Genomic DNA, 16918 nt, shown 5'->3' with positions numbered 1-16918 from the left:
ATAAATTAGAAAATAATGCGTATTTCATTACATTATTTAAACATTTATTTATTTGTTTTATTGCAGTTTAAATTTGGAGCTGAAAATTGTACCTTCTGATAATAATTTGCCCGCCACTTGCGGATCAGTTGTGACACATTCAAATAGTGAACTATCACTTTTACCTGATCTTTTCTTTAAACCTTCTTCAAACTTGCAAGATGAAAATAATGAAACAGTTTTATTACTTCAAGAACAAAATAATGTACTAGATGAAAGCAAATATTTTTTACAAACATTTTAACTGTTATTTTTAATCATTTCATTTCATTAAATACAAAAATGTGTTCAAAGTATTTTACTTTTTTTACTCAGTCTTTAACTCAAGCTTGTTCTATAACCATTGAAATTTAGTTTTAATGAAAATATGTTTAATTGTTCAAAAAAAAAGTGTTCCATGGGTAATAAATACATAAATTTTGTTGTACCCAATATCTCTTCATTAATAAATAAACTGAAAGGTTTGCTTCTGAAATAAGAAAACATTTTTGTTAATTGCCTAACAAAATCAAACTTCTTTGAAGATTGTAAATGATAAAATGATGCATCACTGCTAGTGGCTGTCTGTACATGAATAGTTTAACTTGTATGTAATACTAGTATTTATGAATATTTTAATTCAGGTCACTAGTTTTTTTTCTTAATTTTTAAATATCTAATTATTTATCTTTACCTTTATATATATATATATATATATATATATATATATATATATATATATATACACACATCCATTGTTTATTTATTTAATTAAAATATTAATTAAAAATCTTCCTTAGCTTAGATACCACTTATTTTCATAAAATGTCAGTCTTTTTCATAAGATAAAATGGCCTATCACTAAAAAATATTTCTAACTTTGTCATAATTTTAATGAAAATCAATTAAATATAAAAAAATAAAAAATAAAATGAATAAATATCACAATAATGTTGATAATTAGCAATCGTTATTTGGGACCAGTTATATAATAAACAAAACACCAGAAGATTAAAATTATCCCAAGGAAGTAATAGTAACATTCTTGAGGCTTGCAAAGGCTTTCCAAAATTAAATTAAATACCATCTAACAAAAAGTGATTGGAATGTATTAAAAAATAAAACTGCAATTTTGATATAAAATAATACAGTTAATTAGGGTCAGTAATAGAAAATAATTGTATTAAAGTTATATGCAGGAAAGCTTGCAAAATTAAATTGGAACTTTGAAATAAAAACTTGATTATTCAATTTTAACTTTTTAAAGTTAAATTTAAAATTACCTATCAACTTCAACTAAAAAATTATGTAAAGTTAAATTTAGGCTGAATGTAAACATATTATATAAACCTAAGATATCAATCTAGTCGTTTGTATTATTTGTTCATATGCCTAATTGCAATCTTTTTGTGCTCCTACCCAAAAGAGAATCCACATTTGCTGAATAATTTGTAGTTGACAAAACTTCTGGGAAGTACAAATTACATAAGTATAAGAAAAGAAAAAATAATAGCTTAAAAAAGAATTTGGCTTTAATAAGTGTTAAATTAACTTCTGTTGTATATACAGGAGATTAATACCTACAAAAGACCATATAACTCCAATTATGTACTACATTCATGGTATTCAGTACCAATTCCAATAAAAATTAAATTTAGCTAAAATTACATAGGTAGCTGCCCTTTGACCTTAGTGAATATATTTATAGCTTATTACATCAATAGAGATGTGTTGATAATTAAAAACAAATTACAGAATGGTGTCTGGGAGATATTACATAAGGGAACAAAAGCTAGAATGTAAATATGATTGAGCCTCACATCAGTTGCATTTTAATCAGTTCACATCCTCCTATTCCAACGTCAAACATTATTAATTTTTATTTTTAGATAGTAACAGCAGGAATATTATTTTAACAAAGTAAATAAATACATAAAAATTACAATACAGTTTACTTCAAAATAAATTCTAGACACATAATATATATATGAATAGTAAAGCTGGCATGTAGTATATATATAAAAATACACTTATAAAAAGAAAAAAAAACCGTTTTAAACCATATAATATAGGAATGATTAAATAAACAAAATTTATTTTAAAATAAAAGTGAATAATATGAAAGCCCAAGGTTTAATATTACGATTACATACATTACTTTAGTCCATCATGCAATTACGAAAATAAGAAAATCAGATTTATACATTAAGATACTATGATAACATTTTTTTACTATAAAGTTTTTCCTCCAAAAATGAGCTCAGTTGGTAGATATACTGGTAATAAAAACAAAATGCCTTATTTATACTTGATCAAGAAATCAAGATTTGTTCATAATTATGCATTTATTCCAAATAAGATTTAAATTTAATTTATGTTAACAAAGATATTAAATCTAAATTACAATGATGTTTTAACTGTTTAAGAATATAGATAAAAAATTCTGCCCTGATCTCTGCTCCAAGATTAAAAGTAACACTATTAAGTTACACTGGAATTCTTAAAATTTAGGTAAAGTTGATGAAATTGATGGTTTCATTCAGTTTTTGATCAGAAAAACTAAATAAAACAAGTTCCAGTAAAACTAAGTAAAACACAAAAAGTTGATGTCATAAAACACAATATGTTATTTTAGATGTTCAATAACTTTGTTAAATTGTCAGTAAACAAATAAAATGTAACAAACATTTATATAGAATCTAATTTTGAAAAAATGTGTGACAGTAACATTAACTTAAGATTTTATGAAATTTTACTTTTATTGTAAACAACGTACAGCAAAATGTGGAGAAAAGCATTTCATTATAGCTTTAAGCCGAAACTAGACTCATTCTAATATTGGAGACTGTCTAGAAACAAAATCAATTATTTAAAATAAATAAGTAAAAGTATATTACAAACTTTCTGTTATAAAAATTGTTCAAAATTTCCTGCTTCACTGTTATATTCAACGCAATTTAAAATTCCTTGGGTGGTCTTCTTAATCACATTTGTTTTATGTAATTTCAGCTAAGATTGTTATCACTAATACTTCTTTTCTGAATACTTTTTGTTTGTATTAATGATTTCATATGATCCCACAAGTAATAGTCCATTGACATTAGATCAGATGTCCTAGGAGGTAAATTAATTGGTTCAGCTTGCCTATATCTACATATTCTTCATTTGAAAACGGAAACAGGCATTTTTAAAAAAAATGACTCTCAAGGATTGTAATTTTCTTCAATTTTGAAAGCAAACAAAAAAACTATTCAGATGAAATAGATGGATTTCAATTGTTGGTCAGCTCTTAACATGGTAAATATGTAGATATGACAATGCTAATTTAGTAAAGTGTGGAGTGCTGCCTCAGAAAATCTTCTCTTAATAAGGATACAAAATTATTTTCGTTGGTTAACATGGTAAAATGTAAAATTTTTATAAAAATCAAAATTAATCTTTAAGTTAATCATCTTTCCCTTCATTAAGTTGGGCTGCAGATCATGGTGCTGCAAGTTTCTCTGTCTTTTCATTTTTCTTCTTTGAAGATTTTTTTCACTTCTCTTTCTCAGATCTTCCTTTATACTATCTAATTATCTCTTTCTTGGTCTTCCTCTTATTCTAATAAAATTTTCTTTGGTATTCTTCCAACTAATATGCTCTGAAAGTACCTAAACTATTTCAGCATGCCTTATTCAATTCTCTCCTTTGCTCAGTATTTTAGACCTTCTCTTTTTGCAACATTTCTTTCTTGATCTCATTTCTCCTAGCATCGTTCTTAAAACCTTCATCATGTTGCCTACAATTTACTTCTTTTAGTGATCTAAGACTATGTCATGTGCAAATGAACACTGTCTGTTTACATTTCATTATATAAACCCCAAAAAAAACCCATTTCATTCATCTAAGCAGTGAGTGATATGATTTTGGTTAAGATTCTTCTTTCTAAAAACATAACAATGCCATAAGGAAATAACTATGCTTTTATCTTTTGGTTTTCTATTTTTCTCTCACCTTCTATTTATATATTCTTTTTTTTTTTGTCTTCAGTCATTTGACTGGTTTGATGCAGCTCTCCAAGATTCCCTATCTAGTGCTAGTCGTTTCATTTCAGTATACCCCCTACATCCTACATCCCTAACAATTTGTTTTACATATTCCAAACGTGGCCTGCCTACACAATTCCTCCCTTCTACCTGTCCTTCCAATATTAAAGCGACTATTCCAGGATGCCTTAGTATGTGGCCTAAGTCTGTCTCTTCTTTTAACTATATTTTTCAAAATGCGTCTTTCTTCATCTATTTACCGCAATACCTCTTCATTTGTCACTTTATCCACCCATCTGATTTTTAACATTCTCCTATAGCACCGCATTTCAAAAGCTTCTAATCTTTTCTTCTCAGATACTCCGATCGTCCAAGTTTCACTTCCATATAAAGCGACACTCCAAACATACACTTTCAAAAATCTTTTCCTGACATTTAAATTAATTTTTGATGTAAACAAATTATATTTCTTACTGAAGGCTCGTTTAGCTTGTGCTATTCGGCATTTTATATCGCTCCTGCTTCGTCCATCTTTAGTAATTCTACTTCCCAAATAACAAAATTCTTCTACCTCCATAATCTTTTCTCCTCCTATTTTCACATTCAGCGGTCCATGTTTGTTATTTCTACTACATTTCATTACTTTTGTTTTGTTCTTGTTTATTTTCACGCGATAGTTCTTGCGTAGGACTTCATCTATGCCGTTCATCGTTTCTTCTAAATCCTTTTTACTCTCGGCTAGAATTACTATATCATCAGCAAATCGTAGCATCTTTATCTTTCCACCTTGTACTGTTACTCCGAATCTAAATTGTTCTTTAACATCATTAACTGCTAGTTCCATATAAAGATTAAGAAGTAACGGAGATAGGGAACATCCTTGTCGGACTCCCTTTCTTATTACGGCTTCTTTCTTATATTCTTCAATAGTTACTGTTGCTGTTTGGTTCCTGTACATGTTAGCAATTGTTCTTCTATCTCTGTATTTGAACCCTAATTTTTTTAAAATTCTGAACATTTTATTCCAGTCTACGTTATCGAAAGCCTTTTCTAGGTCTATAAACGCCAAGTATGTTGGTTTGTTTTTCTTTAATCTTCCTTCTACTATTAATCTGAGGCCTAAAATTGCTTCCCTTGTCCCTATACTTTTCCTGAAACCAAATTGGTCTTCTCCTAACACTTCCTCCACTCTCCTCTCAATTTTTCTGTATAGAATTCTAGTTAAGATTTTTGATGCATGACCAGTTAAACTAATTGTTCTGTATTCTTCACATTTATCTGCCCCTGCTTTCTTTGGTATCATTACTATAACACTTTTTTTGAAGTCTGACGAAAATTCCCGTTTTTCATAATATTACATACCAGTTTGTATAATCTATCAATCGCTTCCTCACCTGCACTGCGCAGTAATTCTACAGGTATTCCGTCTATTACAGGAACCTTTCTGCCATTTAAATCTTTTAATGCTCTCTTAAATTCAGATCTCAGTATTGTTTCTCCCATTTCATCCTCCTCAACTTCCTCTTCTTCCTCTATAACACCATTTTCTAATTCATTTCCTCCGTATAACTCTTCAATATATTCCACCCATCTATCGACTTTACCTATCATATTATATATTGGTGTACCATCTTTGTTTAACACATTATTAGATTTTAATTTATGTACCCCAAAATTTTCCTTAACTTTCCTGTATGGTCCGTTTATTTTACCAATGTTCATTTCCCTTTCCACTGCTGAACACTTTTCTTTAATCCACTCTTCTTTCACCAGTTTGCACTTCCTGTTTTAGCATTTCTTAATTGCCGATAGTTCCTTTTACTTTCTTCATCACTAGCATTCTTATATTTTCTATGTTCATCCATCAGCTGCAATATATCGTCTGAAACCCAAGGTTTTCTACCAGTTCTCTTTATTCCGCCTAAGTTTGCTTCTGCTGATTTAAGAATTTCCTTTTTAACATTCTCCCATTCTTCTTCTACATTATCTACCTTATCTTTTTTACTCAGACCTCTTGCAATGTCCTCCTCAAAAATCTTCTTTACCTGCTCTTCCTCAAGCTTCTCTAAATTCCACCGACTCATCTGACACCTTTTCTTCAGGTTTTTAAACCCCAATCTACATTTCATTATCACCAAATTATGGTCGCTATCAATGTCTGCTCGAGGGTAAGTTTTGCAGTCAACGAGTTGATTTCTAAATCTTTGCTTAACCATGATATAATCTATCCGATACCTTGCAGTATCGCCTGGCTTTTTCCAAGTTTATATTCTTCTATTATGATTTTTAAATTGGGTGTTGGCAATTACTAAATTATACTTCGTGCAAAACTCTATAAGTCGGTCCCCTCTTTCATTCCATTTGCCCAGCCCGTATTCACCCACTATATTTCCTATTTTATCTTAACTAGTCTCCTACTATTTATATTATATATTTTATATTTTCTCTTATCTCTCCTACTATTATCTTAACAATGATAAAAATAAAATGATAAATGTACACTGTTTGAAATGAAGTACTTCAGTTTCCACCACAAAATTATAAGTACAGAAAGGTCATCCTTTATTTATTTAAGTAAATTCTGGAATAAAACCTTTTCCTCTTTGTGATATTACATTTTTCTTTTCAGGGCATGATCAACTGAAAATGTCCTTCCTTAAGGTCTTTTGACTGTAATTCAATCTCTTTCTCGATGGTATTGTGGATGGTGGTGTGTTAATGCTGTTTGTCTTAAAATAATTAGGAAACCTGTTTAATATGTAGTCAAATAGTATGATTAATATGTTGTGTTTATAAACTGATTAATGTATTTAATCTAGAAACACACAATAGAGTATCTATAAACTCGGATAGAATAAATTGTCTGACTAACCTAGGGGGTTTCCTAACCTTTCTAAGGCTGGTACCCTTGACAATAGTGGTAGTACTGATAGCTCCAACTATCGGTGCTGCTATTTATTGTAAGAGAATAACAATACTTGCTATCTATATTAGTTAAAATTCAACATTATTTTAAGTGTCAGTTAATACTTTATAATTTTAAATTATAAAATTTAATATTAAATTAATATTTAATATTATTATATTTAATTTTTTGTAATTATGGTGCTTAATTGTGCATTATGTAGATCACATCAGGAATAGGTAAGTGTGTTCTGTAGTGAAGAAAAAGAAACTGTTGCAGTATTTGCCTGAACAGATCCAAAGAAAATTGTAGTAAAACTTTGATCAGAACAATACAAAACATATACAGTAATTATAAAAAAAGAAGAAGAGATCCACACTAATTTGTTAAACAATTAGTATAATTGGAATGTGGAAAACACTCAAATATTAAATTCATTAAAATTGTAATAAAGCAGCTACGTTTTATATTAAATTAATAAGATGAGCTAAAAAAAAAGAAAAAAATAGTTTCAAGTGGTTTAATGTAAATTAGTTGAGCATGTACTATACGCAAGTTTATTTATGAAACAAAGATGCAGAAAATTTTTTTAGTTTTATTTCTTTTATGAGTATTATTATTTAAAATCTCACTGTTAATGTAAAAATACTGGCATTGTAAAAGAAAATATTTAAATTTTTCAATTGGTAATTTATTATAAATGACAATGTAAGCATAGAATATGGCTACTTTTTATACGCCAAAGTATTTTGTTAACTTACATGAGATAATAGAGTTGTTTGTTTTGATAGAGGAATTTATTATTTTTAATAATAGTAAAAATAATTATATAATTATAATTTAATTTAATTTGTTTAATTAAAAATGCCTCATTTACTAAATATTATAAATCTACATGATTGTCAAACAATGACATTTATTTCAGTACAGATTATATAACTCTTTAATAAAAGTTCATGTTACTATGTAATATAAGTGACTGTTATATTAATCTGTTAAATTTTTATTTTGTAACTACCAAATGTAATAAAGATATAATTTTCCAACAAAAACAAACAAACAAAAGCAATCTTTAATAACAATTTTAATTTATATTTAAATTTCAAAGAACAAAAAAAAGATTAATCAATTTTATATATTGTATACCTAGATTATATTAATATATAAATGTTCAGCTATTATTTAACATCAGTTTACACTATGTAATATAACGAAAAATAACAATTAAACAAAACAAAATTAATAAATGATGTGAATAAAAATACAAAAATAATTTCCCTAAAAAATACAAGTTTATATAACAAGTGATAAACCTAAAAATTTAAAACACCCACAAAGCCATTTTGAAGAACTTATCAACTGCAGCACCCCCTGGTGGCTTATAACTGTAAAACTAATCTAAGAATCTGCTCTAATGTGATAACTATGTAATGCAATGCAAAAAACCACATCAAGATTGGTTCAGTAATGTTTGAGGAAAACGGTAACAGAAATACACACAAACACACACAACCTCTTTTACCCCAAATGCATATTCCATCCCTGTTCTGTCACAGGTAAAAGTATTCCCAAGCTGATTTTATTTATTTACATTTTATTTATTTACATTTATTTTTACATTTAAATTTTAGTTTTACATTTAGTATTTATTTTACATTTATTTACATTTATATTTACATTTATTTTAATAAATATAATTTGTTAAAAGTCTAAAACAAAATTTTATTGATTTGATGTTAATTATTTTAAAATTGGTTTGTTCAATTATCTTAATGTGTGTATTATTTATAAAAAATGTACATTCTGCCACTTGATAAAGTAAAAAAAAATACTGGAAATTTTGTTTTGATTAAACTGCTATTTTCTTTTTAACATAATTGTAGCTAAGAGTGATAAAAAAAAGGAAATATAAGTAACTGAATGTACATTAAGTAATTCAATTTATATCAAAATGCTAATATTATAGTAAATTTATAGTTTTCTATATAAAAATCTACAAACTTCAAAAAATTACAAGAAGTGAAAATTTTAATTTAACTCAACCTACACAAAATCATGCAAATATTTTACATTCTGCCAAAGTTCAAGGAAAATTATACTTCTAAAGAATAGATGTAAAAACTTTCCTAGTCGTCAAACTGAATTTCACTAAAAAATCTACTAAAAAATTTGTGATTTATTTTTAACCAGCCAATATCAATTTTTAGAGTTACATAAATATTATAGAAAGTGTAGATTGTAATGTTGCATTTAAAATGCCAAGAGAAATTATAAAATTTCTTTATAGAAAACAAAATAAGAAAGAAATTATATAATGCAGAAGGTCGTGGGGAAGGCAGTAAACTTATTTGGTAGCTCCACAACAAAGCGATATTTCAATGATCCTTGAAGTTGAAAGTTGAAATTTGAAAAGTAAGGATTGAAATATGAAGATTCAAAGCTACATTTAAAAATTGGTTCCCATATTTCAGCAAAGTTAAAAAATGGTGGGTAGAGTGTCATGCTATGCTGTTAACATTTTATTGATAGGTAAACATTTATACTGAATGTCACTTAACAGTTATACATGTAGAAAATACCTGTAAATTTGTATATAATATTCCTTTAATATTAGATTTAAAATAGAACATCATTTATTACCAGAGGAGATACATACATAAAACATCATAGTAATTCAAAAAAACATGTGCTTAATTGAAACCCAACCAACAAAGGAGACCAGTATCTTCTGCATAGTTCTCTTCTTGGAGATTTTTACAAGGACTCCAAGAAGAGAACTCTTGACTTTGAAAATCAGATGATTTTGCAATGATAAGTTCGACCACTAGACTAACCCGGTGGGTTATGATTGATGCCATTGTATTTTGGCCACAATTGGTCAACATGGTAGGAAGATATATTCACAATGGGTCCTATATCTTAAAATCATATTAAAAGAATTGAATATATACATTTTTTTAATGTAATGGATATTACATACTTTAAGGGTCTATTTAATTTTCCCCCTAAGTAGTTATCTATCTGTTAAGGGGAAACCCCTTGGTTCCCAGACCATATAACTTTTAAGTATTTCTTAAGCTCTTATTAATCGATTTCATCAGGAAAGTTATGCAACTCTAGCAGTTTTTTTAATTTTTATTAATAAAAAGCTGTAAAAATCAAATGTAAACAAAATAATAGAAAACAACATAAGCGTTTGTGTTGTCATTTTATACAGAAGAAAAACTATTTTTTCATGTAGATGCTTGTTTTCTTGTGACTGCATCACTGCAAAGTATCATTCAGATTCAAAATATTTTAACAAGCACTGTGAAGTAAAGGTTTATTTCTTCTTCATCTTATCATAACTTATAACTACTTGAGTATTTCAAAAGAATGTAATTTACACACATAAATATGTTAATATACACATGAATGACTAAAATAATAAATACAAGAATTTACAATGTCTTTCTACAATGTATTTATAACAATTCATAGGAGAAAAAGATAAAGGTTATGTTTTATAAGACCTTTTGTGTAAAATGATTGGACATAACTAATTTTTATATTATTTTTTAACACTTAATAGTTTTTCAATATATAATATTTTATATGTTAATTAATAACAGTCTACATATTTTCTGAACAGCCCCCGCTACTAAGTGATGAATACATGTTGACCCATTCTGCAAGAATTTATAGTACACTTGCAAAGTTAATTATTTAATTTCTTGGAAAAGAAAGAAACAAAAACTTTGGTGTGTAGCCTGCTGGATTAGGGGAAGGAAGGAAAATATTTTTATCTACATTAGTATTATAACAGTGTGACATTGTTTATTCTGGCTCTTAAATAGTGCACCTGAATACTTGTTCATACTTTAAGTGGTATATGTTGAGCTTGTCACCGGTTTCAATTATTTATTATGCTTGAGCATATTCTTCTCATCTGAAATATATCATTTCTTCTCCTTTTAAAAAGTCATAATAAGTTTTTGAAGTAAGAAAGTAGTTGTCTTACCACTGTTTGGCATCCATAAATCATAATATTTATGTACATAATTTATTAACAAATAAAAATAATAATTTATTCGAGTGTTTATATTTGATTAAAAAAATATATATATCCGTCTCTATTAAACAAGACAACAGAACGATTTTTGTGTAATTCAGCACAATTTTTGGCATAATAGAATGTGTTTTATTATGCTTTTGTAATCAGTTTTAGTAAGCTACTGATCCATTAAACAAATATTCTCATCAATTTATTAAGAATACAGTTAAATTTTTTTTTTTATGGAACTAGTATTAATTATTATGTCAATGTGCTTTTAAATTTCACCATTTTAAGAAAAAAGAACCTGAATTTTCTGCATCTTTGTTTAATCTGTATGACATCTTCTAAATTACTCATTATCTTTTTTACATTTTTTGTTTATTTATTTATTATCTTAACATATTTACTTTGCGATTATTTCATTCATTTAGTATTTTTAAACATTACTATGAAATTTAACAACTTCTATCTTTTTTTAACAGTTTTATGCTTTGAGATGCTGCTTATCAAGGGTTTATCATGGTTTTCCTTGATTCATTGAAGTGAATGTTTGGTCTTTTCCTTTTATTTATCCATAATAGCATTTCTACTCACTCCTGATACAATTGATGAATCAGAATAAATGTACTGATCTGAATGAAATATTTATTTATTATATAAGTATTGAACACATTAAGAACTATTTACTTGTTATATCAAGTAATGGAAGGGAATGGACCATCAAAAATATAACAAGAAAAAATGAAATATAGCACGTAACTGAAAAAATAATAAAGAATATAATTGGTTAATGAGGATTTTTAATAATGGCTAAGGCTTTGTCTCTTAGCGACTAATTTTAATAATGTAATTTTTGAATATCAGTTAAATCTTTTTGAGTGTGGATTAAACCATTAAATATATTAAAAAAGTGAGGCCATTCAAGAATGTCACCTTTAAACAATGGTAAACTGATAGTTTGCAATTGTAATTGTTTAATATCTATGTCTACAGAATGTTCTTGATTATTTACTTTATGTTGACTATTTAATAAATGTTGCAACTTACATTCTATGTTGCATAAATTTTCCTAGACTTGTTATCGATCTAAAGAAACTATCATCATCAACATCCATTTCTAATTGTATCTGAATGGAATCATACTTGTGGTGCAAATCAAGCAGATTTTGTAATTTGACTTGTAAAGCGCATCTTGTGATGCGTCAAATTTATCCGCGAATGTTCCAATTCTTGTAATTGAAGCCTTAATTGATTTTTTTGTCTTAATAAGTGTTCTTTATCCATAATGATTACAATAATTAATATGGCCAAAAAACAAAGTAGAATTAAATTATACAAATATTACATAAAAAAATGGTGTTAACATAAATTACGAACCCAGATTCAATGTAGTGAAGAAAATTCCAAAATAATATTTTCGTTCATTCATAAGTTAATTAGTTTTTTTATTGAAGATCACCACTGACAATTGAATTTGCCAACCTGCAGTGTATTTATATATATATTAAAATATTAGAACTTCACGTGTAGCTGATTTCACATAATTATTTAATTATCCAGGCCGGAGCAACAAAAATAATGTACAATCTCAGCCACAGATTAATTAGTTGGTTGTGTAAACTGTATATATTAATTAATGTCAGATAACCAATTATTAATAATCACATCCTTTATTTACCTTCAAAATTTACACTTCATTAATTAAACATTATAATAATTTATGTTTTTAGTTAAGTTCACATTTATTCACATTTTAAATATATATAAAATATGTCTAACTAGAACAATAAAAATTTAGCGATGTCGCTAATACATCTTAAAGGAAGGTAAATTCATATAATTAATTCTAACAATAATTGAGATCAGCTGGTTCATTAACAAAGAAGAAGATGACAGGAGATATTTACATTAAGCAAGAGGACAAAGAACACAAATGAATCTTAACAGCCAGTATAACAACTTCAATATTATTGTATGGTGCCCCAGTTTGGGCAGGGGTGCTGGACACTGCGATAAATAACAAGAGGTTATCAGTGGTGCACAGGCGTTCCTGCCTCAGGATTTGTTCTGCTTACAGGATATCCCAACCCCGTTGGGGGAAGACACCCACTTTGTGATATTACCGATTGCCACACCACCCCCTCCGTTCCGAGCCCTGAGAGGCTTTACCGAAGGTCGTCTTTAGACCCTCTAACTGATTACATCCACAGTCATCAGCCAGGTCAGAACAATATCCAAGGATGCGGCTGAAGTTCTGGCAGGCCAGATGCCAATCGACTTGCTTGCTGATGTGATGAAAAGATCCTAGGAAGTAGGTGGGTCACCCAAAGACCAGTGCCATGAAGCTTCGCGAGTCAGGGCAGCATACACTAAAGTATGGCAGAGGCGCTGGAATGACGCGGGTAAAGGTCGCTGGGCTCACCAACTAATCAATGATATTGCCAAATGGATATCTAGGAGGCATGGCGACATGAACTACATTCTGAGCCAGGTTTAGAAGCATAGAAGGTTCAGGGATTACTTATTCAAATTTGGACTGAATCATTCAAATTTCGTCCCATTTGCAACAGCATCAAGGAAACAGCATACCATGTGTTTTTCGAATGCCCAAGATTCATCTGAGAGAGGAACACACTGGTGACCAAGCTGAAAATAGACAGACTGTTCTCGCCTGAGAATCACGAATAGTGGGATCAGAGGATCTCGTTTCCTTCGGTCGAGAGCTGGCAAGCAGTGTCGGACAGGGCCAGTATACTGTAATGTCGAAATTATGAGCCCAAGAAGACGCTAGGAAAGGAAGAAAGACGGTAATGCCTTGGCGCTAAGGTCTGGGGCCAGGCTGCCTGCGGAGTTCCTGGAGGGTCCTGGGTAAGTGGGATCGTCCCGGAATTATAAAGTAGGCAGCACTCCTGGTGATGACATCTCCAATGATGGCAGCGTAAGTAATCACACTTCACAATGAGAAAGCCGCTTCTTTCCTGAAGTAATGCCTTGTGGCGGTTACGGAAGGACGATGATGGAGTGGTGGTTTAACCCGTATGTACAGACACACGCGCACGCTAAGTAACATCAAGTGGAACCTGTTGTGAGTCCCGACATTCTTGATCGCAGTGTCCGTAATAAGATTCCCCACCTAAAAAAAAAAAACATTTTACTTGTCACAAAAGGTGCTCATGTAGAACTTGTTTGAAGTTAATAGTTATTGTAAACAAATAGTTTGTGATGAGTTGAAAAATATCAAACAATTTGATTAAATTGTTGTTTCTCAGAAAAAAAATGATCTTTTGTTTCTGTTTGGTATAAAGTTTTCTTAATAAATTGAATTTCCAAACAGAGGTAATTCATGCTAACGGATGTTAAGTTAATAAAGATGAGGATAAAGTTAACAGATAAAGTGAATAAACTGTTTTGCGTTAGCTGAAAACATGTAATTTTCCCAGCAAACTGTTGTTTTATCAATAATAATACACTGTTAAGCTAACTGGCAAGATAAATAATTTCAAAAACCAAATAAATCTTGTTCTTGAAAATACTGTAATATTAAAGTGCAGAATAAAAAGATCAAAATTGTCAAATCTTGTGATAAAATGAAACATGGTATTTGCTGGCATCAACCAAACCAGCCTGCTCCCAGAGCATTGAGAAAAATATTATAATGAAATTGTGTTTGAAACTGAAAAGCAAGCAGTTTAGCAATGTATGGAAAAATAAGTCATGAACTATAGGTTTATGGAAGGTTTGCAACAGTTTATACCAACAGTTGGTTTTTTCAACAAACACTTCGTTTTAGTTTGGCAGAAACATCCACCTCTACTTTGGACAATGCCAATTATCTTTGCTGTCACTTTTTTTTTTTTTTAACCTCCGAGTCCACAGTTAAGCATTACTTCAGAGGATGAGATGAATGATTTGTAGCGTGTGTGAAAAATGCCATGGCTGACCGGGATTCGAACCCGGGACCCCTGTCACTTAATGAGACATTTCATGACCCTGTACCCAAAACCTAGGACTATGTAAACTCCCTTTGGATTGTAAAAAGAAACAGCATATTGTTTATTTGGCTCCTCATGGATTAAGTCATCAAACCTGTGATGAAGGAAAATAAATAGTGAAAAGTTTTGCTGTGACAGTCACGTACTACATGATTGAAATAATTAACTGCAACGACTTGTACGCAGCCAGCAATATAAATATGATAAATAAGAGAGGTTGAAATACAATTAATTACTATATACGAAGCTTTTAAAATTTAATGCTGTATATTATTACTCAATCCATAAATAATGTATATAACGATACGTATTAGTAATTCAGAAAATGAAAATTTAGCAATGTGTCTGCTTTTGAAAGAATATCCAAAATCAAATTACATTAAGACCAAATTACATTACGATAATCTCAAGGTATCTAATATAAATTAGATTGTCTTTACACATGCTGTCAACAATTTTTTAATAGGCTATTGTATGAATAAATAATGTTGTGAAAAATATAGTCATCAATAATTTAACTTAATAATAATTCTAAATAGTTAATAATAATTATAATATTAATTAATAATACAACAGATAAGGTTCTTTCTCTAAAGCCGAATTATTGTGTTGAGTTATACGGAAATATTCTGTTCTCTAGTTTAGTGAAAGTTTATATAATTTTTTTTTTTTTTTTTAAGGAAAATGTCACTTCAAAGATTCCCCATTCGTAAATATTAACACATGGATAAGTTAAAGATAGAAGACATGAATCACATTTTGTATGTTGAAAACTCATTCTGATTTTTTGAGGGAGTCCCAATAGAAGATATTTAATAAAATTATTAAATATAATTATATTTAAATTATTAAATATTATTTTTATTATTATTTTAATAAAATTATGATAAACTCTATATAATCATCTGTATATATAATGCTTGAAATGTAATCTAATATTTCAGCAAAATACTACGTTACAACATATTTTTGTAATTAAATTTTCACAATTTTGATAATACACACACTAATTTTTTAGTAAATATATATTTGGTACTCCTGTGGCTTTTTGCTCATGGAGTAATGAAAAAAGTTCTATTTTTTCATAGATTAAAGAGTAAAATATTATTTTGAAAAAAGTTATGTTTTATTCTTTGTACTCTTCAAAGTCTTTTGCACATTTGAAAGATTACAATTTAATTGCTGTTTTTATTATTTGAGTTTAGTTTTGTTTAAAATTTTGAATAAAGCACTTTTTTGATGTTCAATTTTAATTTCTGTTAAAATAGAACACATTTTGAGAAAAAAATACTGTAACATTGTAATAATTAATTTTTTTCTTAATTTAGATATTTATAGGTTAGAGATTCTTGGTGGCTAAGTTGCTAAAACTCTTAGTCGTATTATGTATGCAAATTTTTTACTGATAAACAAATATTGAAAAAGAAAAACACTTTGAATAATTTTTTATTTCAAGTTTATTAATCGTCTATTGCTATTAAAGATGAATCCTTTTTGTGATTCAATAACATTAATAAAATCGTAATAAGTGGCAATAGATGTAAAATAGTTAACCTGAGAATGTAGAGCCCTTACTTTCTTGTACTTAATTTATTTTTTCCCCAAATTATAAAATGGAATTTTTGTTGGATTTATTATTATAAATGAAATTTTCCAATTTCTATGTGGTCGTAGAGGAATAAAAAAAGGAAAAACTAATATACCGGGTGGCTAAACACATAGAGTCGAATAAAAATCTTGATTGGTTTCAGGCACTGCTAAATATAAATAGCTGTAGTCTTGTGTTTTTGTTTTCCGAGTTCTTGGCTAAGGACTCAGATTCCTTAACCAAATTCTGAATCACATCAGATGATTCAATCCGACAGTACCTTAAAAAAGAAATCTTAGATGTATGCCTGATGAGATCAGTATTGCTTGTACCCATATCAAAAAACACTTTTAC

The 16918-nt window shown here is 28.7% G+C and overlaps 1 long non-coding RNA gene across 1 annotated transcript in view; it reads right to left on the bottom strand.

The window, feature by feature from the left end:
* Positions 1-12641: 12641 nt before the first annotated feature.
* The window catches only part of LOC142333078 (uncharacterized), a 44645-nt gene continuing 40368 nt past the window's right edge, over positions 12642-16918 (bottom strand). The window contains exon 3 of the long non-coding RNA XR_012758514.1: positions 12642-14117. This is a non-coding gene — a long non-coding RNA (uncharacterized LOC142333078). The remainder of the gene's footprint in view (positions 14118-16918) is intronic.

Source organism: Lycorma delicatula, chromosome 12 (assembly GCF_047948215.1).
Source record: "Lycorma delicatula isolate Av1 chromosome 12, ASM4794821v1, whole genome shotgun sequence".
NCBI lineage: Eukaryota > Metazoa > Arthropoda > Insecta > Hemiptera > Fulgoridae > Lycorma > Lycorma delicatula.
This window is presented reverse-complemented; position numbering and strand designations above follow the sequence as displayed.